Below are 26,553 nucleotides of genomic sequence, written 5' to 3' on the forward strand. Positions count from 1 at the left end.
TGAGAGTCCAACATATCTACCTATGGATTGAGTAAGATCCTTAAAGTAAGTTGTCATTGTTGCAAGAAATAAAAATTGCTGCCTAAATATGTATGATTTATTAGTGTGGAGAAAATAAGCTTTATACGATCTTGTGATGTGGAAGAAATAAAAGCGACTGACTACATAATAAAGGTCCATATCACAAGTGGCAATATAAAGTGACGTTCTTTTGCATTAAGATTTCGTGCATCCAACCATAAAAGCACATGACAACCTCTGCTTCCCTCTGTGAAGGGCCTATCTTTTATTCTTGTCTTATACTTTATACAAGAATCATGGTGATCTTCACCTTTCCTTTCACATTTTATCCTTTGGTAAGCACTGTGTGTTGGAAATATCCTGATATATATATATATAGCTAATTGGATGTGAGTTTTCATGAACTATTATTATTGACATTACCCTTGAGGTAAAAGGTTGGGAGGCAAAACTATAAGCCCCTATCTTTCTCACATCCAATTACGGTCAATAATAATATTGACTCTTTCTGATGTTATGATAAATTGCAATTTCTTCAATGATTGAGATTATAGTTTGTTAGTTTCCAACGATGTTTCTGATTCATCCTTGAAATTGTGAATGAATTGTTACTTTAGCATAAGAAATCATATGACAATATATATATATATGTGTGTGTGTGTGTTGTTGTTGTTCTAAGAATGATCATGATGCCCTCATGTCCGTAGTTTATTTTATCGCTCCTCTATCTCTAAACATGTGGACATATTTTTCGATATTGGCTTCCTCTTGAGGACAAGCGAGGTATAAGCTTGGGGGAGTTGACACGTCCATTTTGAATCATGCTTTTATATCAATATTTATTGCATTACGGTCTGTTATTAAACATTGTGTCACAATACTTATGTCTATTCACTCTTATTTTACAAGGTTTACATGAAGAGGGAGAATGCCGGTGTAACGCCCCGAGACCGATGTGCCAGGTGTCCTCCAGTTATTCGCCGGCGTTGCCATGTCATTTGCTTGCGTGTTGCTTTTCATCATGCCATCATGTGCATTGCATCATCAGGTTTTCAAAACTTGCATCCGTCCGGGTTCCCCCAGTTCCGTCCGTTGTCCGTTCTGAGCCCAGACACACTTGCACGTGCCCGCGGCATGTCTGAAATATTATTTTATAAGTGGCCGGAAAATGTTCTCGGAATGGGATGAGAGTTGACGTGTGTTCTTATTTTAATGTAGCTAGACCGCCTGTCAAGTTTCATCGCATTCGGAGTTCGTTTGATGCCCCAATGGTTAACTATAGCGGCAATATAGCCGGTCAAACGTCGAATGTTTTCGGTCTCCGGAAACAGTTGCCGGGCTGCACTCCTCCCCTCTCATCTCAGTCCAACCCATTTTTCACAACCCACCTGCAGCCCACCTAGTCCATCCTCCTTCCCCTCTTCGCTTCCGGAGTTGTCCGATGCGACCGCTCGGTCCGAAACCCTCTCTGCACAGTGCATCGAACCCCTCACGTGCGCGTCCGAAATTGTCCCGAACCCGACCCGGACTGTCGCCACCGTTGTGTCCGGATCATCCCCAAACGTCTACAAAACGTCACCGTTTTCTTATTTGGACTTCCTAGCTATTTTATTCACGACCGTTCGATTGTGATCGGAGGGATGTTATACCCCTAAGTCTCACCCACCTACTATATATAGCTAGTCTAACCCTAGACCAAATCCCTAATTTCTAGGGATCCATCCCACCGCCGCCACTCTCTTCATCGGGTTCCACACCAAACCACTCCCGATCCAAAATTCCTCCCAGTCTCGTTTTCCCCAACGAGCCAATCACCACAGCCCCGCCTGACCAACCCCTCGTCCCCGTACGCCATCCTCTTTCATGCCCGATCTGGACGCCCGCAGCTCCCATGCGCTCCCCTGCCCAAGCAGCCTCCACGCCGACCCCATCGCCCTCCTCCCGTGCTTCCACACGCTGTCGCAATCAGCAGCACCACCGGAGTTCCCCTCGCCGTCAGGCACCACCACCAGCGCCGGTCGCCACCGTCCCGTTCGTATTCCAGCGAGGCAAGGAACCGAGCTCCATCCGCCGCAGCGCCCTGCATCGCCCGAAGCCGCCCTTGTGCTCCCGTCGAACCTGCAGCCAACACCTCGTTCTACAGCCATGGCGCCGCCGGCCTCTCTCGCGCCGCTGTGCCTCCTCTTCATCGAACCAGAAGGTTCACATCGTGACCTGCTGCCTCCCTTCCCCTGCTGCCTCCTTTCCCTCCTCCTCCTTCTCTATTATCTCTCTGCTCTCAAACTCTCCTCTGTACCCGCAGGGAACGGCATGGCCGCTGTTGTAGTTCCGTTCGCAGCCGGATCTGGTGCCGCTGCACCTGCAGGTCGTCGCCTTGACAAGCTCCGCCGCCTGACCTCGGAACGGCCAGGTCCAGCTGCCCTCCGTCAGCTTCGCCGTGCGCCAAGTTCGTCGCCGTCGTCCGAAGCCTCGCTGCCGGCCTCTACTTCTTCTGATTCGAGCGCGAGGAAGAGCAAGGCGTGTCCCTCGTTGACCCTCTGGTTCGACGACCGAGCCAACGCACGCGTCGAACTCCGTCCTGCTGTGTGGGCCGCTTCCAGCGCCCCTGGCCTGCCTCCTACGCGCCTCCAGGCCCAGCGCGCCCCTTCGCGGCCTGCCAGGCCTCTCGTTCTACTGGGCCAGGCCCATGGCCAAAGTGAGCAGCCCCTCCAGCGCCCCCTTTCCTGTGCACTGTTGGGCCAGCCAGCAGATTCGGCCCAGTGTGATTTTTTTTCCAGATCTGTGTATTTGTCTATATCCAGAGTACTGCAATTTTACAGAAAAACCCTCCATGTTCATGCATTTAATATCTCACAAACCGTGCATCGGACTAAAATAAGTTATATATGAAACTTGCTTAGAATTTTGTGTAGTTTCATAATATGCCACTTTCATCTATGTTTAAAATTTTTAAAATGATGTTTGTTTAAATTTTCCCCTATGCCATGTTAAAATGATTTAATTCATATCTAAATAACCGTAGCTCCAAACTTAACAAACTTTATATGTAAATGGGGTGGAAAAATGCCTAGTGTAACATGGTGGCTTTACTTTGCATGTTTAACAACTCTAAAATATGTTTTAGGGCAGAACAGTGCCAAACCTAATTTATGCACATGAGGAGTTTCCGGACTTGTTGTTTTGTTGTTCCGGCCTCATTTAAACTTGCCTAGATTAGATAGTTTCATCATGCTTCCCCTCTTGCCATGTTTAAAAACATTTAATATTGTTGGGTACATAAACGAGAGAGAACTAAATAATTCATGTGGTGTTTTCTTCAATATGCAACTCCGTTGCATAATGAGCTCCACTTAATTTGTAGGATTGTTTGTGCACTTTGCCATGCCATGCTTCATTAAACCGGACATGCATCATACTTGTTTGCGCATCGTGCCATGTTGATGTGTTGGTTGTTTACTATGTTGTTTGCTCCTTTCCGGTGTTGGTTCTTCGGGTTGGTTCCGGTAACGTGGCGTTTGTGAGGACCCATTCGTTTACGTCCGTTTGTCTTCTTCATGGACTCATTCTTCTTCCTTGTGGGATTTCAGGAAAGATGACCATACCCTCGAAATCACTTCTATCTTTGCTTGCTAGTTGCTTGCTCTTTTGCTATGCCTATGCTGCGATACCTACCACTTGCTTATCATGCCTCCCATATTGTTGAACCAAGCCCCTAACCCACCTTGTCCTAGCAAACTGTTGTTTGGCTATGTTACGGCTTTGCTCAGCCCCTCTTATAGCGTTGTTAGTTGCAGGTGAAGATTGAAGTTTGTTCCTTGTTGGAACATGGAGATGTTGTTCCTTATTGGAACATGTTTACTTGTTGGGATATCACAATATATCTTATTTAATTAATGCATCAATATACCTGGTAAAGGGTGGAAGGCTCGGCCTTATGCCTGGTGTTTTGTTCCACTCTTGCCGCCCTAGTTTCCGTCATATCGGTGTTATGTTCCCGGATTTTGCTTTCCTTACGCGGTTGGGTTATAATGGGAACCCCTTGACAGTTTGCTTTGAATAAAACTCCTCCAGCAAGGCCCAACATTGGTTTTACCATTTGCCACCTAGCCTCTTTTTCCCTTGGGTTAGGCCAGCACAAGGGTCATCTTTATTTTAACCCCCCCGGGCCAGTGCTCCTCTGAGTGTTGGTCCAACTGAGCGATGTTCGGAGCTACCAGGGGTAACTCTGGGCTGGCCCACCCGACGTCTGGCTCATCCGGTGTCCCCTGAGAACGAGATATGTGCAGCTCCTATCAGGATTTGTCGGCACATCTGGGTGGCTTTGCTGGTCTTGTTTTACCATTGCCGAAATGTCTTGTAATCGGGATTCCGAGTCTGATCGGGTCTTCCCTCTAGGAGGTCTATTCCTTCGTTGACCGTGAGAGCTTGTCATGGGCTAAGTTGGGACACCCCTGCAGGGTTTTGAACTTCCGAAAGCCGTGCCCGCGGTAATGGGCAGATGGGAATTTGTTAATGTCCGGTTGTAGAAAACCTGAAGTTAACCTTATTTAAAATGCATCAACCGTGTGTGTAACCGTGATGGTCTCTTTCGGCGGAGTCCGGGAAGTGAACACGGTGTTGGAGTTATGCTTGACGTAGGTTGTTTTAGGATCACTTCTTGATCATACTTTTATCGACCGTGCTTTGCCTTCTCTTCTCGCTCTCATTTGCGTATGTTAGCCAACATATATGCTAGTCGCTTGCTGCAGCTCCACCTCATACCTTTACCTTACCCATAAGCTTAAATAGTCTTGATCGCAAGGGTGCGAGATTGCTGAGTCCCCGTGGCTCACAGATACTTCCAAAACCAGCTTGCAGGTGCCGATGAGCCCGTGCAGATGACGCAACCAAGCTCAGGAGGAGCTCGATGAAGATCTTATCCTTTGTGTCGTTTCGTTCTAGTTGATCAGTAGTGGAGCCCAGTTGGGGTTGATCGGGGACCTTTGTCGCATTTGGGGTTCTTCTTTTATTTTGGTTCCGTAGTCAGACCTTGATTGTATTTGCTTGATGTAATGCTTTATTCATGTAATTGTGTGAAGTGGTGATTGTAAGCCAACTATGTATCTTTTTCCCTTTATGTATTACATGGGTTGTGTGAAGATTACCTCACTTGCGACATTGCTTTCAATGCGGTTATGCCTCTAAGTCGTGCTTCGACATGTGGGAGATGTAGCCGCATTGAGGGCGTTACAGCCGGCAGCTGGAATTCTGGGATAGAAAAGGAGCAAATATTAGAGACCTATTCTGCATAACTCCTAAAGTCCTAAAACTCCATGGAAGTCAGTTTTAGAATATATAAAAAACATTGGGCAAAGAAAGTACCAGAGGGGGCCACCCACCATCCACGAGGGTGGGGGCACGGCCCCCTACCTCGTGGGCCCCCTGGCAGGCCTCCGGTGCCCATCTTAGGATATATGAAGTCTTTCACCCTGGAAAAAAAATCAGAAGCAAGCTCTCGGGACGAAACTCCACCGCCACGAGGCGGAACCTTTGCGGAACCAATCTAGGGCTCCAGCGAAGCTGTTCTGTCGGGGAAACATCCCTTCGGGAGGGGGAAATCATCACCATCGTCATCACCATCGATCCTCTCATCGGGAGGGGGTCAATCTCCATCAACATCTTTACCAGCACCATCTCATCTCAAACCCTAGTTCATCTCTTGTATCCAAACTTTCTCCCAAAACCTCAGATTGGTACCTGTGGGTTTCTAGTAGTGTTGATTACTCCTTGTACTTGATGCTAGTTGGTTTATTTGGTGGAAGATCGTATGTTCAGATCCTTTATGCATATCAGTACCTCTCTGATTATGAACATGAATATGATTTCTGAGTAGAAACGTTTGTTCCCGAGGACTTGGGAGAAGTCTTGCTATAAGTAGTCATGTGAATTTGGTATTCGTTCGATATTTTGATGAGATGTATGTCGTCTTTCCTCTAGTGGTGTCATGTGAATGTTGACTACATGACACTTCACCATTGTTTGGGCCTAGGGGAAGGCATTGGGAAGTAATAAATAGATGATGGGTTGCTAGGGTGACAGAAGCTTAAACCCTAGTTTATACGTTGCTTAGTAAGCGGCTGATTTGGATCCATATGTTTCATGCTATGGTTAGGTTTACCTTAATACTTCTTTTGTAGTTTCGGATGCTTGCAAGAGGGGTTAATCATAAGTGGATGCTTTTCCAAGGAAAGGCAGTACCCAAGCAACGGTCCACCCATAGATCAAATTATCAAAGTAACAAACGCGAATCATATGAACGTGATGAAAACTAGCTTGACGATAATTCCCATGTGTCCTCGGGAGCGCTTTCCTTTATATAAGAGTTTGTCTAGGCTTGTCCTTTGCTACAAAATGGATTGGGCCATCTTGCTGCACCTTATTTACTTTAATTACTTGTTACCCGTTACAAATTACCTTATCACAAAACTATCTGTTACCGATAATTTCAGTGCTTGCAGAGAATACCTTACCGAAAACTGCTTATCATTTCCTTCTGGTACTCGTTGGGTTCGACACTCTTACTTATTGGAAGGACTATGATATATCCCCTATACTTCTGGGTTATCACGCCACCACTGGCGACATTCTTGTGGAGACGCACGATGGTCAGCTTCTCCCATGACATGCGCATTCTAGACTGAGGCCCCGTGCATGTGAGAATAGCGCTAAATGTTAGCTGATAGACACTGTTAATCTCATTGTTTGCCGAAATAGTTTACAGTCAATATGATCTGCTTAAGACACTTCATTTCCCTATTCTGCACTCAATCTGCATAGCTGAGATGGCATGCCACGCCCAATTAGTTGCTAAAATATCCTGCCATATATTTATTGTGACGTAGATTGCCATGGTCTAGTAGCAAATCTGTTAGGTGAAATAGCTCTACACCGTTTTATACTCGATCTTTGTTGCTGAAATGGCCTTCGATGGCTATGTGCTCGGCCTCATTGACTGTTGAAATAGCCTGCCATAATTTAGCACTCAAATCTGTTTGCTGAATTAGCTTTACATATATTTCGTTACTTAGATCTACTTGTCCAAATATATTTCCATAGCTTTAGATATCAATGTAGGTATTTTTTTGGACTTCATAAAAAGAATATATGTTTTTCTTGTAATATCTAGTAGAAGAACTAATTTGTACACTAATAGATGCACAAGACTTGGATAACTTCTTCTCGAAGATTATCCACTGCATATCTCGAGGGGGTTGAAAACTTCATGAACTTTATCAGAGCTGAGTACGGTGGTCCGAAATTAGATGTGCTCTTCCTGTGTAGAAGTTGTATGAATTCATTTACAAGACCCTAGTCAACTGTGCAAAATCATCTACACTTGTATGGGATGTCGGTCACATATACTAGGTGGGTTCATCATGGTGAAGCTGCGAACATCAATGTTACTAACTATGTGAAAGCATCAGATCACCATCTTGATCTTCTTGATGCTCAGGTGGAAGAGGAGGAGGTGGTGGTGGTGGTGGTGGAGCCAGTGAGTTTGACCAACATTGAACAATGCTACGAAATGCTCAGGCATTTTGTGAACTTTCACCTACAGAAGAAAAACGGTGGGCCCACATGTTGGAATAATGCAATGTGGCTATCACCCCAGGAAATAAGCTGTCAGTATTCTCAGCTATGGTCACCTTTCTTCAGGTGAAGACATCTGAGTGGATGACCAACAAATCATTCAATGCGATGTTGGCTGCTTTCCGCAAATCTGTCCTAGATGCATCTGAGCTACCACACACCTACAGTAAAATGAAGAATTTCCTTCGTGCAGTTGGAATTGGATATGATATGATCCATGTTTTTTTAAATTAAAAATAGCAGGAGAGGCTCCTACTGTTGCTTTGTTATAAGGGAGGACATTTACACTTTACATTTTGTGTAGAGCCAAAGGGCTAAACAATAAAAGAAGGCTACATTTTACACAGAGGGGTTTTGGTGAAGAGCCAAATCCTGAATCAGGGTTTGGATAAAAGCATTGTTATCCTCTTTTGTCCTAAATGTTAGAATCTCAAGATCCTTCTTAAACATCCTGAGCCAGTTCAAGTGTGAGGCCACCTCACCATCAAATAAAACTTTATTTCTCTGCTTCCAGATGTTCCAAGCTGCAAGAATTGTGATTTCCTTGAATGCAGGGTTGTGCCAGGAGGTGTGAGCTGTATTGAACATTATTTGGATATACCTTTCAGTCCCCCATTGGATTCCTATTGTATCCCAGCACCTGATAGCAAATTGACATTCGTAGAAAAGGCGTCTGTTTGTTTCAAGCACATCAAGGTTGCACATGAGGTAGGAATGATCTTCTCCAATATTGAAGTGCCTTCGTAGGAGCATATCTCTTGTGTTCACCCTATCCATTAACATGAGCCATGCAAAAAACTTTGTGCCTCATGATGCATTTAGATTTCCATATTGAAGTTATATGGGTTGGGGCTGTTATATTTATGAAGAGGAACTTATAGAATTTCCTGGGTTTGAATTGCTCATCTCCCCAACAAAGAATCCATTCATCGACATTTGTAAGCATAATTGTGTTCTTTTCCGGAAGGATTATGCCAACTTAAGTGAATGCCCAAAATGCAAATCTTCAAGATGGAAAGATGGTGATGCTGTGAAGAGGATTCCTCATAATGGTCTGAGACATTTTCCAATTATACCAAGACTGCATAGGTTGTTTCATGTTGCTGAAATAAGACAGGATATACTGTGGCATTCTTGGAACAAGGATTGCAAAGATCATAATGTAATGAGCCATCCATCTCATGGTAGTGACTGGAAAAACATTAATCAGAAACACAAAAGGGATATTTCCCAAAAACCTAGATCCAAGAACTATAACCAACGAGGAGAAGAACGGGGCCAATACCGGCATCCATGGCAAGAGGAAGGGGTGGGGGTCGATTCCACTGGACGGAAATGCGGAAGACGCCCCGGAGGCGGCGGCCCGGCGGCAGCCCTCTGCTGCTTGTTCGTCGCTTGAGAGAGAGAGGAGAGAGGGGCGAGCGAATGAGTATGGGGAGAGAAACCTCCCCCTGCCCCAATTCATAACCCCTGCTCCAACTCCCCGCGTGGTAGTACCATGGGCCCGGGCGGTAGTACCATGATGGCTCAGTGGAAATACCGCTCAGCTAAAAACATGCAGTAGTACAAAGGAAAAAGGCTTATGCAAATGGGAAAAACCATGGAAAAACACGAGAGGGACAAAATGAGGAACAACAACAACAGGAAGAGACACCTCAAGCACAAAATCAAGGGACAACAAAACCACACAAGAAGTGTCTCAAACCCACACAAAAGACCTCAAGACCAAACAACAACTGTTGATCACGAGAAGAGGGCGCTGGCCGAAGCCACCTATGTTTGACTTAAAAGGTATGGCACCGCGAATATTTTAACCTTGGGCCCATGACCAAAACTCTAATGTGAAAGACTTGACCGATTTATGCATAATGGGGGGAGGGAGAGTTCATTGAGAGAACAACACCCCCCCCCTATGTCCATGCCTACATCTAGAACAAGATATAATGATGAGTGCGGTGGGGTGTGCCTGTACTCAAGCCACATTGCTCGAATCAATGATATTTAGCTCATGCCTTAACTCGTGAAATCTTGCTTCATCTAGAGGCTTGGTGAATATATCCGCTAGTTGCTCTTGAGTGTTGATGTAGATGATATCAATATCTCCCTGCTTGATGTGATCTCGGATGAAGTGATGACGGATCTCAATATGCTTGGTCTTGCTATGTTGCACTGGATTGAGTGAAATCTTGATAGCACTTTCATTTACACATAGAAGAGGCACTTTGTCACAAGTTACACTATAATCCTTCAAAGTTTGCCTCTTCCATAGCAATTGTGCACAACAACTTATGGCGGCTACATACTCGACCTCGGTGGAAGATAGAGACACACAATTTTGCTGCTTCGAAGACCAACTCACCGGAGAGCAGCCAAGGAATTGGCACCCTCCATAAGATGACTTCCTCTTCACACAATCTCCCACCCAATCCGAGTCCAAATAGCCCATGAGATCAAAGCTTTCTCCTTTGGGGTAACATAAGCCAAACTTTGGGGTATGAGCCAAATATCGAAAGATTCACTTGATGAACACATAGTGGCTTTCCTTACGTGCGGCTTGAAACCGTGCACAAATTCCCACGCTCCACATAATATCTGGTCTGGATTCACAAAGGTAAAGCAAGGATCGAATCATGGAGCGATATACCTTCTGATCCACCGCTTTACCATTGGGATCACCTTGCATTTGGTGTGCATTGGAAACTTGACAGGCTTGACATCTTCTAGCTTGAATCTCTTGAGCATGTCTTGGGTATACTTGGATTGGTAGATGAACATTCCCTCTCTTCTTTGCTTGACTTCGAACTCAAGAAATAACTTCGACTCTCCCATCATAGACATCTCAAACTTCTCGGTCATTAGTGCGGCAAACTCATCATTGAAGGATTTGTTAGGAGAACCAAAAATAATATCATCAACATATAGTTGGAATATCAACAAATCACCTTTGACTCTCTTAGTAAAAAGAGTGGGACCAATTTTCCCAATTTAAAACCCACTATCTTGTAACAACTTGGTAAGGTGCTCATACCACACATGTGGGGCTTGTTTCAGGCCATAGAGCGCCTTCTTAAGTTTGTATACATGAGTGGGGAACTTGGGATCCTCAAATCCCGGAGGTTGTTTGACATATACCAACTCATTTAAAGGACCATTAAGAAATGCACTTTTCATGTCCATTTGCTGCAACTTAAAATTCATGATGCAATGCATATGCAAGCAACATGCGAATAGATTCAAGACGAGCAACGGGGGCAAAGGTTTCACCGTAGTCGATACCCTCGACTTTGGAGTAGCCTTGTGCCACCAATCTTGCCTTGTTTCAAACAACCACCCCATTCGCATATTGCTTGTTCTTGAAGATCCACTTAGTTCTAATAACATTGTGTTCCTCCGTTGGACTTGGCACTAATTCCCATACTTGGTTGTGCTCGAAGTTGTTGAGTTCTTCATGCATGGCTTCAAGCTAATCCTCATCATCGAGCGCCTCATGTACCTTTTGGGGTTCAACAAACGAGACAAACGTGTGGTGCTCACAAAAGTTTGACAATTGTTTACGAGTAGTTACCCCTTTTCTCAAGCTTCCAAGCACATTTTCCATGACACGTTGTTGTCCTTCGAGCTTGGAAGCCACCTTGGCGGCACAGCGCTCCAAAAGTTCCTCGATTGTCATTTGAGGATCATCTTGTTCATCTTGAGAACTTTCTTGAGTTTGCTCTTGATCTTGAGCACCGTCTTGATCTTTCTCTTGATCTTGAGTGGGCTCGGAGGCATGAACTTGATCTTGGGCATCATTCGGTGCATCACCATCTCCACGGGGTTGATCTTGCCCTTGATCTTTCTCATTGGGTTAGGGCCTTCACTTTGTTCTTTGGAAGCGTAGGTGATGGCTCCACTTGAGTAGAGCAATGTGCTTCTCCTTCGGCCACAAGGGGTTCCTCAATGGGGAGTATTTGACCAATCCCCATTCTTCTTATGGCTTGGGGAGGAATTTCATCACCTACATCACAAAGACCACTTTGCTCCACTTGGGAGCCGTTATTTTCATCAAATTCCATGTTACACGTCTCCTCAATGAGTCCAGTGGACTTGTTGAGGACACGGTAAGCATGAGAGGTTGTAGCATAACCAAAAATTATGCCCTCTTGAGCTCTAGGTTCGAATTTAGACAAACAAACACCTTTCTTGAGAATGAAACACTTACAACCAAACACCCGGAAGTACTTGAGGTTGGGCTTGTTGCCGGTAAGTATCTCATATGAAGTCTTGTTCAAGCCTTTGCGGAGGTAGATCCTATTGGATGCATGACATGTGGTGTTGATGGCTACGGCCCAAAAGTTATATAGAGATTTGAACTCCGCCATCATGGTTCTTTCCGCGTCCATCAACACCTAGTTCTTCCTCTCCGCCACACCATTTTGTTGAGGGGTGTAGGGTGCGGCATATTGTTGCTTGATCCCCTCGTCACTAAGAAACTCATCCAATGTGTAGTTCTTGAACTCCGTGTCATTGTCACTTCTAATCATCAAGATATTTGCTTCACGTTGACAATGAGTTTCATTTGCAAAGTTGATGACAGTTTGTAGAGTCTCACTCTTCCTCTTGAAGAAGTATACCCATGTATATCTTGAGTGGTCATCCACAATCACCAAGCAATACTTTTTTACACCAAGACTATCAAAGGATGGAGGACCAAAGAGATCCATGTGAAGGAGCTCCAAGGGCCTCTTCGAGTAGATGATAGTCGAGGGTCGGTGAGCCGTTTCATCAAGCTTTCTTTCGATAGAAGCACTGCAAGCACGGTCTTTGGCAAAACTCACAATTGTTAGTCCACAGACATGATCCCCTTTGGGGAGACTTTGCAAAGATCTCATATTTGCATGGGCTAGTCGGCGATGCCTGAGCCAACCCACATCAACTTTAGACATTAGGCAAGTCGAGGTCTTAGTGGGTCACTCCGAAAAGTTCACCACATAGAGACCGTTCTCGACATGTCCAACAAAGGATACCTTAAGAGTCTTGCTCCACAAAAGGGCCACGGTATCAAGATCAAAGAATGTTGCAAAGCCCATAAGTACAAGTTGATGAACGGAAAGTAAATTGTATGCAAGCGACTCAACAAGCATGACCTTCTCAATAGTTAAATCTTAAGAGATGACCACCTTGCCAAGTCCCAATACCTTAGAAGTTGAAGCATCACTAAATTGGACATGGGTGGGCATAGATGGAATTGGATGCACATCCACCACCAAGTCCTTGCTCTTGGTCATATGATTTGTTGCTCCACTATCGAGCAACCATGAAACCCCACCGGAAGCAAACTACTACAAGATATCAATGCTTGGATTTAGGTACCCATTTTTGAATGGGTCCTTTGATGTTAGTAACAAGGGTCTTAGGAACCCAAATAGACCATTCAATGTACTCATAATAAGGACCAACAAATTTGGCATAAACATGCCCATCACTAGCACGCCACAAAACATAAGAGGGGTTAAAGTCGCCGGCTTTGTAGGTAGGGGCAATTTTGCCCTTCTTGGCATCACCACCCAATTCCTTGTTCTTCTTATTCCCATGAGAACCCTCACCCGCCTTGAAAAAGGTTTCCTTGAGCAGGAGCGGTTGCTTGGTCTTGTTCTTCTTGTTCTTCTTCTTCTTCTTCTTCTTCTTCTTCTTCTTCTTCTTATTCTTTGACTTGGGTCGGGCACGTGGGGCAGAGTTTTTACTGCGGTAACCTCTTCGCTGGTTACGCTTCCCCACGGCCCGCATTGAATGTGCGACGTGGGGGTCATGCGTGACGCGGAGGTCATGCGCGGAGTGACCGCATCACAGTTGCGTCACTCCGTGGTTTCAAAAGTAAAGATGCGGTCTGCGTTCTCCTCACAAAAGCAGAGGGAGCTACAGAGGCGCGTCTCATTTACTAAGTAGACTTGGGTCATGGCCATCATGGCGCCCCCGCACTACGATCACTGGGCGCAAAACGGCCGCTCCACTCGCCATCTGAGTCCTGACTCGCCCGCCACATGTCCTGCATGCGTCGGGGAGGGCAGGTGGTGGACACAGAAGGCATGGGCTTTAATGCTGGGGTAAGGGGCCGGGCATCGCTGATTGGGGCAGTGGGTCGGTCCTGTTTCCTCGCGCCTCCAGCGGTTGGATTGGCTGATTGGGGCGGTCATGCCCGGGTTCGTTTGGCCTCGTCCCTTTATATATAAGGGGAGAAGGACATCGTCCTCTCGTACCCATGTACTCTCTATCCAATCCCTTTCCTTCTCTTGGTCATGGTGAGAGGGCGTGGTCGTGCCCCTGGGAGGCGACCAGGTCTTCCTCACGCCAGAGGGTGGTGGCAATCAAAGAAGAGCCGGACGCCCAAGATGAAGGCCACACTAGAGGCAGAGGCGCTGGCCGGGGCTGCGGTCATCGAGGTGGCCGAGGCAGAGGCGGGCGCGGACAGGGGACACCCGCGTCATCACCATCTCCGTTGCCATCTCCCTTGCCTCGTCGAGCGGTCATGTTGGGGATTCAGCGCTAGAATTTATCCTGCAACTACGCGGGCCGCCACGCAGCCGCCTTCGTCTTCCCGACGCGTTTGCGAGGGTGCTGGAGATCGACCATCCATCGAGGCTAAGGCTTCACAAGGAGGAGTGTTGCCATGGCAACATGCGGGTGAACACAGGGTTCCCCGCCCCTCATGTGATGCTTCTTCGTCGGGGCTGGAAAACCTTCGCGCGTTCCCATTGGTTGATGGATGGGCATGTCCTCTACTTCAAGTTAGCAGAGAGCGACCTGATCTCCATCAAGGTCTTCGGGCGCTCGGGACACAGACTAGGGTGTTGTGCCCAGAGCTCGACCGATGGCGAAAGCTACTCTTTGGGCGAGAGAGACGAGGAGGACAGCGACAGCGACGACGATGGTAGCGGGTTGGGGAGGTGCTCCTTTTGCCCTTTTGTTATCTTGTTCTGTTTCCTGAGGAGAGGGACACGAAAGGGATTACTGGCATCTTATCTCTTTTTATCTTTTAAGCCTACGGGCCTTGGTAAGATTTAAACCTTGTAACCCCCATGGTCATGTTTGCATTCTGTATGAATTGTACTTGTTATCAACATATTAATGAAGAGAAGGGTGTTTGCCGGTTTTCTTTTGGGTGTGGGCGAGGCCCGCACCAAGGAACAAGTCCTCGTTATCTTAAGATAAACATTGTGACATGGCAATAGACCCTGCCATCCTCCTGCCCCATAGCTCGACTACACTCACGCTCTTGGCGGAGGTAGGGGCAAAGTAGGATTGGGCCCTTCGCCCGTTCCTTTCCCACCGCACTACGACCAAGTCCCGGCCCAAAGTAAAGGTTTTTTTGGACACGGGGGAGAGGGAACACGATGGTATAAGTTTGAGCGAAGTCTCGTACGTTCAAGTTTCATACGGAAGTAAGGAGTTGGGGATGAAAGGCTTATCTGATTTTGCAGCCCCCCGGCAATCTTGGCTTGCGGCGGTCGGATCTTTGGGTCTGCAGCCCCCGACAACCTTGGCTTGCTGGGGTTGGGGCGCCGGCCTGTTCTCTTTCTTCCAAACAGCTCAGTAGAAATGTTCATGCGCCTTGCGAACCAAAAAGGACAGGAAAGAACAGAGAGACACGCACCCGACCTCCAGGCTAGGGGTTAGTCGCCGCTAAGAACTATCAACCCTATCCGAGGGAGAGACTCAACCTAGCATGCATGCTAAAACTTAGGGTGCCAACACCTCATTTATTTATGCTCAGGGTCTGCTCCTAGCTTTGTACAAAGAGATACATGCCTTGACGGCAAGGCTTGTACAAAAAGGTGGTCTGCCAGGGGGTCCGACAACCGCGCCTTATGGGTAAAACTTGCAAAGATGCTCGATGTTCCAGGAATTGCTTACTGGAATACCATCTTTAGTGTCCAGGCAGACTATGCCAGGCCTGGTGACTTGTATTACCCAATAAGGGCCTTCCCACTTTGGCGTCAACTTGTTGGAATTCTTGGCCGATTGAACGCGTCGAAGAACAAGGTCTCCTTCCTCAAAGCTTCGGGCATGAACCTTGCGGCTATGGTACCGGCGCAAGGCTTGCTGGTAGTGTGCTGCTCGCACAGCCGCCTGAAGTCGATCTTTCTCAAGGAGCATTGCATCATCTTGCCGCAATTGCTCTTGCTCAAGCTCATCATAAGCGAACACTCGGGGTGAACCGTATGTGAGTTCCGTGGGGAGAACTGCTTCTACCCCGTAAACGAGGGAGAAAGATGTCTGGCTGGTGCGTCGATTTGTTGTCGTTCTGATTGACTAAAGAACCGCGGGCAATTCATCAATCCGGCACCTCCCGCACTTGTCTAGCCTGTCAAAAGTCCTCGTCTAGAGGCCTCGCAATACTTCAGCATTTGCCCTCTCAGCTTGGTCGTTGCTTCGTGGGTGTACAACAGAAGCAAAACAGACCTTGCTGCCGAGGTCTTGAATGTATTGCATGAAGGTGCGGCTCATGAACTGCGTGCCATTGTCAGTGAAGACTCTATTTGGTATACAAAAACGGTAGACTAGTCCCTTGAAGAACTTGACGGCTGATTGTGCTGTTACCTTTCTCACTGCTTCCACCTCTGGCCACATTGTGAAATTGTCGATTGCAACGTACGAGTACTCAAAGCCCCCGACAGCACGGGGGAAGGGGCCCATTATGTCGAGCCCCTAGACCGAGAATGGCCATGAGAGAGGAATTTTTTGGAGAGCTTGAGATGGTTGATGAAGCTTCTTTGAATGGAACTGACACGCTTCACACTTGGTTACGAGTGTCGTTGCACCCTGGAGGGTAGTGGGCAAAAAGAAACCTTGTTAGAATGCCTTGCCGGCAAGGAACCTCGACCCTATGTGGGAGCCACATATGCCTCTGTGTATCTCTGCCAATAGCTCTAGTCCTTCCTCCCAGGGGATGCACTTCAATATCACACCGTTTGGTCTTTTTTTTGTACAGAACGTTGTCGACGAACTGATACATGGCAGACCGACGGGCTACTTTCTCCGCTTCTTCCTGCTCCTCAGGTAGTTCCCCGGTTTGGAGAAATCAAATAGTATGTTGTACCCATGCCGGAGCCTAGGGCTTGATGGCAAGGACCAAAGGCATCTCTTTTGCCATGGGGGGGGTGTCTCTGCGGCCAGGGCTTGGCGCCCTGCCAGAGTCTGTCCCCCCATGGCAGGCTTAGTGTCCCTGGCAATATCCTTGCCGGCGGCTCCTGGGAGCTCAGCAGGAAAGTACTTGCCTGGGCCTGATTTCCCCTAGTTGTTCTTCTCTGTCGATGGTTCGACGGATGGTTGAGTTAGTCGAAGCACAAAGGTACCAGGCTCCACAGGCAGTTTGTGGGCAGCGCGTTTCGACAAGTAGTTGGCGATGCCGTTCTCCACTCGGGGAACATGCTCCGCTTGTATACCGTCAAAGCGCTCCTCCATCTTCCTCACTCCATCTATGTAGGCCTCCATCAATGGGCTCTGGTAGTCTTTGTTAACTTGCATGATGACAAGCTGTGAATCACCCCTGACGATGAGCTTCTTGATTCCGAGGTCTGCCGCGATCCTGAGACCAGCAAGCAACCCCTCGCATTCAGCAGTGTTGTTTGTTGACATCTCCCTCAGAAAGTGCATCTAGATTACATACTTGAGGTGTTCTCCGGTGGGTGCGACGAGTAGCACACCAGCACCAGTGCCTTGTAGTGAGAAAGCCATGTCAAAGTACATAATCCAGTCGCGACTTGTTTCCTTTCCGGGGAGAGTGGTCTCCTGGATCTCTTCGTCGGGCGTTGAGGTCCATTCTGCAACGAACTCTACCAAGACTCTACTCTAGATTGTCGAAGTGCTTTCAAACTTCAACCCAAAGCTTGACAGTTCCAAGGCCCATTCCACAATTCTCCCGCTTGCGTCTGGGTTATGCACTATCCATTGCAACGGGAGGCAGGTGACGACGGTGATCTCGTGTGCTTCGAAGTAATAACGTGGCTTCCTCGAGGCTATAAGGAGGCCGAAGAGCAATTTCTGCACACCGGAGTATCTTGATCTAGCCCCCTGCAAGAGGGAGCTAACAAAGTAGACTGGGTGATGCATCATCTTCTTCTTCTGCACTACTTCATTCGGTCGCGTCGCTTCTGCTCTATTGGCGTCAGATTCTGTCGGGCGCTCTGCCTCGCCACTGGTCAGCCCTGCCGTTGCTATCACCTCCGCATTGACCTCCCTCTGCGCCACTAGTGCAGCACTGACCACTTGATTTGTTGCCGCTAAATATAGCAGCAACGGCTCTTGTGGTTTAGGCGCAACCAGTATTGGTGTAGAGGAGAGGTATTCCTTCAAATTCTGCAGCGCTGCTTCGGCCTCCGGGGTCCACTCCATTGGGCCCGCCTTTTTCAAGATTTTGAAAAAGGGAAGGGCGGGCTCAGCAGACTTGGAGATGAATCTGCTCGTGGCGGCAACACAGCCAGCGAGCTGACGCACATCCTTGATTCGCATGGGCGCCTCAATCTGCTCAATGGCCTTGATCTTATATGGATTCACCTCGATCCCATGCTGTGACACAAAGAACCTAAGAAGTTTGCCGGACAGAACATTGAAGACACACTTCTCAGGGTTCAGCTTGAGGTTGATCTTGCACAAATTTGCAAATGCCTCTTCTAAGTCTTGTATGAGTGTTTCCTTGTCTTTGGTTTTGACCATTGTGTCATCCATAAAAGCTTCCATATTTCTATGTAGCTGAGGCTCAAAACCAATTTGGACTGCCCATGCAAATGTTGAGCCAGCGCTCTTCAACCCGAAAGGCATTCATAAAACAATACGTACCACATGGGGTGATGAACGCAATCTTCTCTTCATCTTCTCTTGTCATGAAGGTCTGGTGGTATCCCGAGTAAGCATCAAGGAATGATAGCAAGTCACACCCGGCCATGGAGTCCACAATCTGGTCAATGCGCGGCAAAGGGAAAGGATCTTTTGGACAAGCCTTATTGATGTCCGTGTAATCAATACACAACCTCCATTTCCCATTTGCCTTGCGCAACACTACAGGATTGCCCAACCACATTGCGTGGAGCAGTCCTCTGACCAAGCCTGCCGCTTCCAATTTCATGATCTCCTCTGTGATGAACTCTTGCCACTCTAAAGCCTACTTCCTGACCTTCTGCTTGACGGGTCACACATGAGAACAGACAACAAGATGGTGCTCAATCACCTCCCTGGGAACGCTGGGGATGTCGGATGCTTGCCATGCAAACACATCGACATTCGCCCGTAGGAAGGTGAGGAGCGCGCCTTCCTATTTGTTGTCAAGGGTGGAGCTTATAATGAAAGCCCCTCCCGTGCCATCCTCCTTGACGGACACCTTCTTAGTTTTTGGTGGTTTAGCTCTGGATTTCTTGCTCTTGACGGTGGAGCTCTCTGGCATGTCCTCGACAGGAGCACAACACTCCAAAAAGGTGCGCTTGCCGGAGTGGGTGCAAGAGGTCTTACCGGTTGAGGGAGTCCTGGATTAGGGGGTCTCCAGACAGCCGGATTATATCCTTTTGCCAGACTCTTGGACTATGAAGATACAAGATTGAAGACTTCGTCTCGTGTCCGGATGGGACTCTACTTGGCGTGGAAGGCAAGCTAGGCAATACGGATATGTATATCTCCTCCTTTGTAACCGACCTTGTGTAACCCTAGCCCCCTCCGGTGTCTATATAAACCGGAGGGTTTTAGTCCGTAGGACAACATACAATCATACCATAGGCTATTTTCTAGGGTTTAGCCTCTCTGATCTCATGGTAGATCAACTCTTGTAATACTCATATCATCAAGAATAAATCAAGCAGGACGTAGGGTTTTACCTCCATCAAGAGGGCCCGAACCTGGGTAAAACATCGTGTCCCCTGCCTCATGTTACCATCCGCCTAGACGCACAGTTCAGGACCCCCTACCCGAGATCCGCCGGTTTTGACACCGACATTGGTGCTTTCATTGAGAGTTCCTTTGTGTCGTCACTGTTAGGCTTGATGGCTCCTACGATACTCGATAGCGATGCAGTCCAGGGTCAGACTTTTCTCCCCGGACAGATCTTTGTGTTCGGCGGCTTCGCACTGCTGGCCAACTCGCTTGGCCATCTAGAGCAGATCGAAAGTTACGCCCCTGGCCACCAGGTCAGGTTTGGAAGCTTAAACTACATGGCTGATATCCGTGGAGACTTGGTCTTCGACGGATTCGAGCCCCTGCCTTGTGCGCCGCGCGGTCACGATGAGTACGATTTAGCTCTACCATTGGACAGTGTTCGAGAAATCGCATCGGCAGCCGCTCCGACCCTCAATTCGGAGCCAGTTGCGCCATCCGTGGACGGGTGGATAGACCCCGCCACGGAGGCCGTATCCTGTGCGGTGATCGAGCCGAATATCGACCTTTCCCTTCACGAGAGCCGTGTTGCCAAACTGCCGGATCCTACTCCGGCCACGGACTCCGAACCGCCTGCGCCCGTTCGGTGGGGAGCGTATGAGTTTCATTGCATCCAAAATGGCACTCAATGCCTTGGTGCCAATTTTGTAAGTCATTGCAGTGTTTAGCTTCAAGAGTGGACAGCTGCTAGTGAGACACAAAGCAACTACACAGATCATAGTGTCGATATAACGGGAAAACCTTAAGCATCAGAGTAAAATCAGCAAAGTGGAACTTGCTGGAATATATGTGCTAGTATTGCCGATACGGCTAGAAAGGCTTCGGATACCAGCTCTCTTCAAGTGAAGGTGCGGTACTGTTAATATCAGTGTAACTCTCAAAGGTGACACAGCTCCCCGCATTTCCTTTCTATTCTTATAGGATTCAAGTGGGAAGGCCACCACAAATCCTATTCCTGTGTTTACAAGATCCTACGAATCAAAGAGGCTCAAAGTGTCCATCACAACCGACCGTATAGACCTCTACACTGCAAATGTCCCTGCTCATCTTCAGTACAAGGAACATACTGTACTACTATCATACTCCCTCCGTTCCGAAATATAAGTCTTGGTAGAGATTTCCACTATGGATCACATACAGATGTATCCAGATACATTTTAGAGTGTAGATTCACTCATGTTGCTCCATATGTAGTCCATGGTGGAATCTATACAAAGACTTGTATTTAGGAACGGAGAGAGTACATATTAAAGAAGAACGGAAGAGGAACGTGGTAAACAAGAGCAAGCGGATTTTGGGTAATAAAATGTTGGTTGGGCAGTGCCCACACATGATGAACCAGAGCGCATTAAGAATGCAACTCCCAGCTGTCTCTCGACCATTTCAGGCGGTTGGATGAAGATCCTACGTCTCCTAACCCTTCTTCTTCCTCCTCTCTGATTCTTCCCATACAAAACACCATACGGGCCGCCCGCCGGAACACCGGCCCCCACCGCTTGTGTTCCTCCGCCACCACCCACTCCCGCCCTAACCCCCATCCTCATCGAGTTTTCTTTGTTCGGCGAGGCCCCACGACCACCCGAGCCCCTTCGATCACATCGACTAACTCCGGCGAGCTCTAAAAAATCGAATGACCCAATTTTGAAATTTAGGCTACTGTGATTTAACTAGTGTGGAATATAAAAGGGGAAAACCATAAGCATTGGGATTATATTATTGAGCGTGCCATGGCGGATCTAAAGATGCAAACCGGCAAAGGCAAGTTCGCAACCAAGACAAGAAATCAGAGTAAAGCAGTGGCGATCTATTTTCTCGATGCGATAAATAAGTTGAGCAGATACAAAAGAGTACCGCCTCTGGTGCGGCGCCGTGTACGCATCTGCTGAGAATTTGACGGTGCTGCGGTAGCAATGGCTGTCGGCGACGTGGAAGAAGATCTAGGAGGGTAGACGGTGGCGGCGAGGCGCGGTGGATGAGACGGTCGTAGGAGCGGCGCCGGCAAGGTGAACGACGGCGGGGATGAAGTGACAGGACGGGATGCAAGGATCCCGGTCCGAAGCCGTGGATGAGAGAGGTCGATCTCTTGTAATGGACGGCGGAGTCGGGGTATCAGCTCCGGCATGGTGGAGGAGGACAGCGGTGGATGGGGTGGCGGACGGAGGAGGGTGGGCTGGAGAGGGTGTTTTGGCGCCCACGGAGTACGAATGGGGAAAAGGGAGGTAGAGAGGAAGGGGGGAACCATGTATTCAGGGCGCGCTTGTCTCAAATGCGAGGAAATTTACAAACATAGCCCCCGTTTCAAATTTCTACTACATCACAGCAACATTAGTCGGTTGGGGATAGGATGGTAATACACCGAATATTTGCCGACGAGAGTTTGTTTTTGGCACCCACCGTGTATGAATATGAATCGGGGAGGGAGTCGATTTCGGCCGAGGACACACTGTATTTTGATGCCCACCATGTATGAATCCGGTTGAGAGGCGGTTACGTCACGTTTGGGTGAAATTACAAACCTACCCCTATCGAAACCTATAGAAATCCAGAAGATAGGCTTGGCGTGGCAGGGATAGGGGGTAATGATTTCCATCTCGCAGATTTTGGTTTCGGGTGGTTACTGTGACTTTCCCCGCTTCGTTCAAATTTTGCAGAGTGCACGTTTACCGTGCCAACTCAATTCGAATCCCGTTTGTATTCTATTTTTTTTCGGGCAGGATCCATTTGCAATTGGAATTACATTCTATATACATCATTTTTTATATATACTTTAAAAAGCACAACAAAGAATTCTACTCCTTTATATGTATAATAAGATTTACAAATACAACGATCTCGAAATCTTAAGGTTGAATTCGAAAAAAATTAACCAAATTATGTTCTACTAAAATGTATGGATCAGTAATATCTACATATTAAATAACATAGAATGTGCGTGAATTCATATGAGTATGCATGTTTGATAGATCAGTTTTGGTTCGAGTATGGATTACATGTATCATCATCTCGAATTCAAATATTTGAATCCCTTTTTTGTTCACTCCTTTCACGCCCATCTCTCTCGCATGCATGCTCCTTCAGGTAGCTATCACTCTCTTTTCTCCAGCTCACCCGCACACTCACTTCATTATTCTCCTATCCTCGCAAACATGGTCTCTCGATGTCTTCCTTGAGAAGTGTCACACTCTCCCTATCATTATACATTACATGTTTTTCATTATCTTTCACGTCTCTACTGTTCTCTGGTATCACTCGGTACCTAAGCTTTCTTTTTCACCGCCACACACACAGTCTCCACTCGTCTTTCGCTTTGTCTTTCTCTCTATGGGATTCTCTCACACACCCTATATGTCTCTACATATGACTCATACCACTCAAATTACCCTCTCTCTCTCTCTCTCTCCTGTAGACACAACATTTGTTGCGGTCTCCTTTTCGTCTCCATCCCAGACTGACATTATTCATTTGTTTACCGATCAGACAACCCCGACTACCATCTCCTCTCTCTCTCACAGACACACACACAACTCCTGCTTCCACTCCCCTCCCGACTACCGTCTCTCTCTCTCACACACAAAACTCTCGCTTTCGCACCCCAACTTGTATTTCTCTCACAAACATTTATCGACTAGCTAGCCTCTAGATAGGTTTATACACCCGCACACTCATGCTTCCACCATCGCATACATGTCTCTCTCCCACTCCTTGTATCTATGTAGATTTTTCTTCCCTTCTTGAGACACTCCCTCTCGATCGTGCACACACAGACTATCGCCTCATTTTAAGCTGATACCTATCGCACACACACTCCTTGTGTCTTTGTCACACATGCACTCCGTCCTCCTCCACTCTCCCTCTCTCTCACACACATGGGCTTTTTGCAACAACTAGCATGATGCCCATGCGTTGCACGGAACATCAAGATGCATTTGTACGGGTAGTTCATCATGTGGGGGAAAAGGATGAACGAGGGAAGGCCTTATTTGCAAATGTGGAGAGGGGTGTGGGTATCTTTTTGCAAAATTGCCATAGTTTCCTTCCTATCCGTTAGATATAGATCAGACGGCCTATATTGCAGGATGGCAGCCACATGATCATCACCGACAATGCTTTTTATAAGAGTAGGGATAAAAAATAGAGTTGGTGATGATGGTGGGCCTGCCATCCTGCAATGTAGGTCGTCCAATTTATATCTGACTGATAGGAAGGAAAATATGGCAATTTACCCGCACTCTTCACCACATTTGCAGAGAAGGCCTTCCCTCATTCATCCTTTTCTCCCACAAGATCTTGATGTTCCATGCAACGCACGGGCATCCTGCTAGTAAGAGTAGAAATTAGACATATACCACTTCTCAAATCATGAAACCAACAACATTCCTCCCTTATCTCATCAAAACCGCCAAAGGAATATATTTTGAGTGAAAGATAACATATTTTTAGTGATATACGTATTTCAAAACTAGAATTTTTTTTCTATCAAATCGGTGAATATGTATTAATCTACTTTGATCGTGTGGCAACGCATTGGCACATTTCTAGTAGTTATTATAATTTTTTGGACACCAGACAAACGGTGGAGTACATATACGAAGAGAAGAGGCACACGCACGCAGTCGGCCTCTCGCTGTCTCGCACACATTAGTGTTACGTAAAGGCGACATTAACAAATAAACCCTAAAACCCTAGGTGCACGATTGCTGCATTCGCGGGTACCGGGTACGTGGTGGAGCACCTTTGTAGGAATAGTCAGCTGAGCATGCCTCCTCGCCGCGTAATTGCTCTGACATGGACGCGACCTCTCATAGCACAGGCATTGAACCGGCACTCCGGCCAAGAGGGCCGCACTCGCTGCAGGCCCGGCTGAGCACGCCTCCTCGCCGCGTGCTACCAGCTTAAGAATGCCTCGCCTGCGTTCATTGAATCCGCGCGTGTGCCGGCAACACATCCTTCCGCGAGCCAGCAGGCATTTTAGAACACAAAAAATGACTAAAATATAATTAATTTACGCATGGTCTTGACTTGTTGTGCTCGCACTGGTAGCAGGAACTAGTAGAGGATTTTCTTTATTTATAACTCTCCTCACATTTTTTTGGCTTTGAAGTGAATCATGGTTGTGGAAATTATGTATGAATGTGCAGATATCTGTGAACATGAGTTTGATGTGGAAGTTGAACTTGGAATGTCGGGCTTGTGCGTGAACTATACCATGTCCAATGCTTCGTCTGTTATTGTTTGGAAAGTAATTGCTGCTATTACATGACCCGAAAAAATACATTTTGTGCCACATCAGTAGATGCACGGACATCACAACAGGCATGCTGACTGGATAAACATTTGAACCTAGCTATTATGAAGGAAATTTTGTATTGACAACAGTTTTAGATAGGAGGAGGGGCCTAGCCTGCTCTTCCTCTGCTAGCTTATCTCTGGCTTCTTCCATCTCTTCTTTGGCTTGGGTGAAGAGAGCATCTGATTGCTCTTTTCGCTTCTTTAGGAACTCAGCTACATTCTCAAGGGCTGCTACACGCTTTCTTTTAGCCTTTACTAATGCCACGAGGACACGAACAGCTGACGACTCCACCTGGCTTGTGTGTAATCCAGCATCATCTGGGAATTTGGACCTTGTGTCTAATCCAGCACCATTAGGGAACTGGCACCTTGTGTGTAATCCAGCCTCATTTGGGAAACATGATCTCGAGGTTGACCATACTTCCCTCCTCGCAGGAACTGCATCCTGACATGAAGATACTTCTTTTTTAGATCAATACTCAAAGCAACCTAGATCCATTTAGTAGAAGCCAGATAAACAGAACTCAGAGAAGTGAATTCAAAAGGAAAAAAATAAAAACATACTAGAAGGTGAGAACACCCACTTCCTACATCAAGCTTAAAACGAAAGCATTAGGACGATTAATACTCTTCTTATTACACATCGAAGAACACCACGCTTAAGAGAAACAGAAACTACAACATATACACATCGAAGAACACGAGGCTACACGAAAGTAATTGAAAGGGTGTTACTTACCAAAGCTCGTTTTATAGGTTTGGTGCAGCTCCTCTTTAACTTGCCACGCTCCTTGAAGATGTCCCGAATATCCTGTGTTTGGTCTTCATTGCTCCTCTACATGTTTGCACTCAAGGTTTTAAAATCACAACATGGCAAGAAAAATATACTACTAGTAATACTCGTGCATCTTGTGGGCAACATTAAAGCACTCGTCTGCCATGTTAGAGCATCTCCAACAGAATCGCAACGCGCGGCGCTTTAAAAATCTCAACATGCTATCTCTACTCTCTTCTCTACTGTTATATTTATTTTATATTTAATATTTATCTCTACTTCCTTTATTGTCTAGTTTTTTTCTCTATACTTTTTTTTGCAATATAGGCCGTCCCATTTATATCTGACAGATAGGAAGGAAACAAATGGGAATTTTGCAAAAAGATACCCATACCCCTCTCCAGATTTGCAAATAAGGCCTTCCCTCGTTCATCCTTTTCTCCCACAAGATAAACTACTCATACAAATGCATCTTGATGCGTGGAACGCATGGGCATCTTGCTAGTTCTAAAAACCTTTCCATCATTTGCCGCACTACTGGTTGCAGATGAAAAACTTACCCAAGCACAGCGCGATACAGGAGCGATGCACAATTACAAGATGATATTCTGTTGGACAATGGAGGCTATAACCAATTACTTTTACGGATCAATAGCACCCAGGAAATTTGAAGGGTAGGTATGAACAAAATTGGAACTGCACATGTACTAGTAAGTGATTCAATACACACATTACCAATCGAGGAGGAGAATGATGGTTGCGGCGGCCTCTGTGAGTCATGGTCGGCAACGGGAGTCAGTTCATTGTCCACGACGGTGGTACTTCTGCGCTTGGCGTCGCCTTCCGAGAAGCAGATCCGAGACCGTGGAAGACGATGCCGGGGAAGAGGCTCCGTGTACGACGACGACGGTGGACCGGCTCCAGTGCGGCGTATGAGGTCGTCG

At 46.9% G+C, this 26,553-nt stretch overlaps 1 pseudogene; it reads left to right on the top strand.

Moving 5' to 3' along the window:
• The first annotated feature begins 1,884 nt into the window (after positions 1-1,884).
• LOC147979637 (uncharacterized) overlaps positions 1,885-26,553 on the top strand; it is a 112,169-nt pseudogene continuing 87,500 nt past the window's right edge.

The sequence above is a fragment of the Triticum urartu genome, chromosome 3A (genome assembly GCF_056163025.1).
Source record: "Triticum urartu cultivar PI428250 chromosome 3A, HENAU_Tu73, whole genome shotgun sequence".
In the NCBI taxonomy this organism is placed as follows: Eukaryota; Viridiplantae; Streptophyta; class Magnoliopsida; order Poales; family Poaceae; genus Triticum; species Triticum urartu.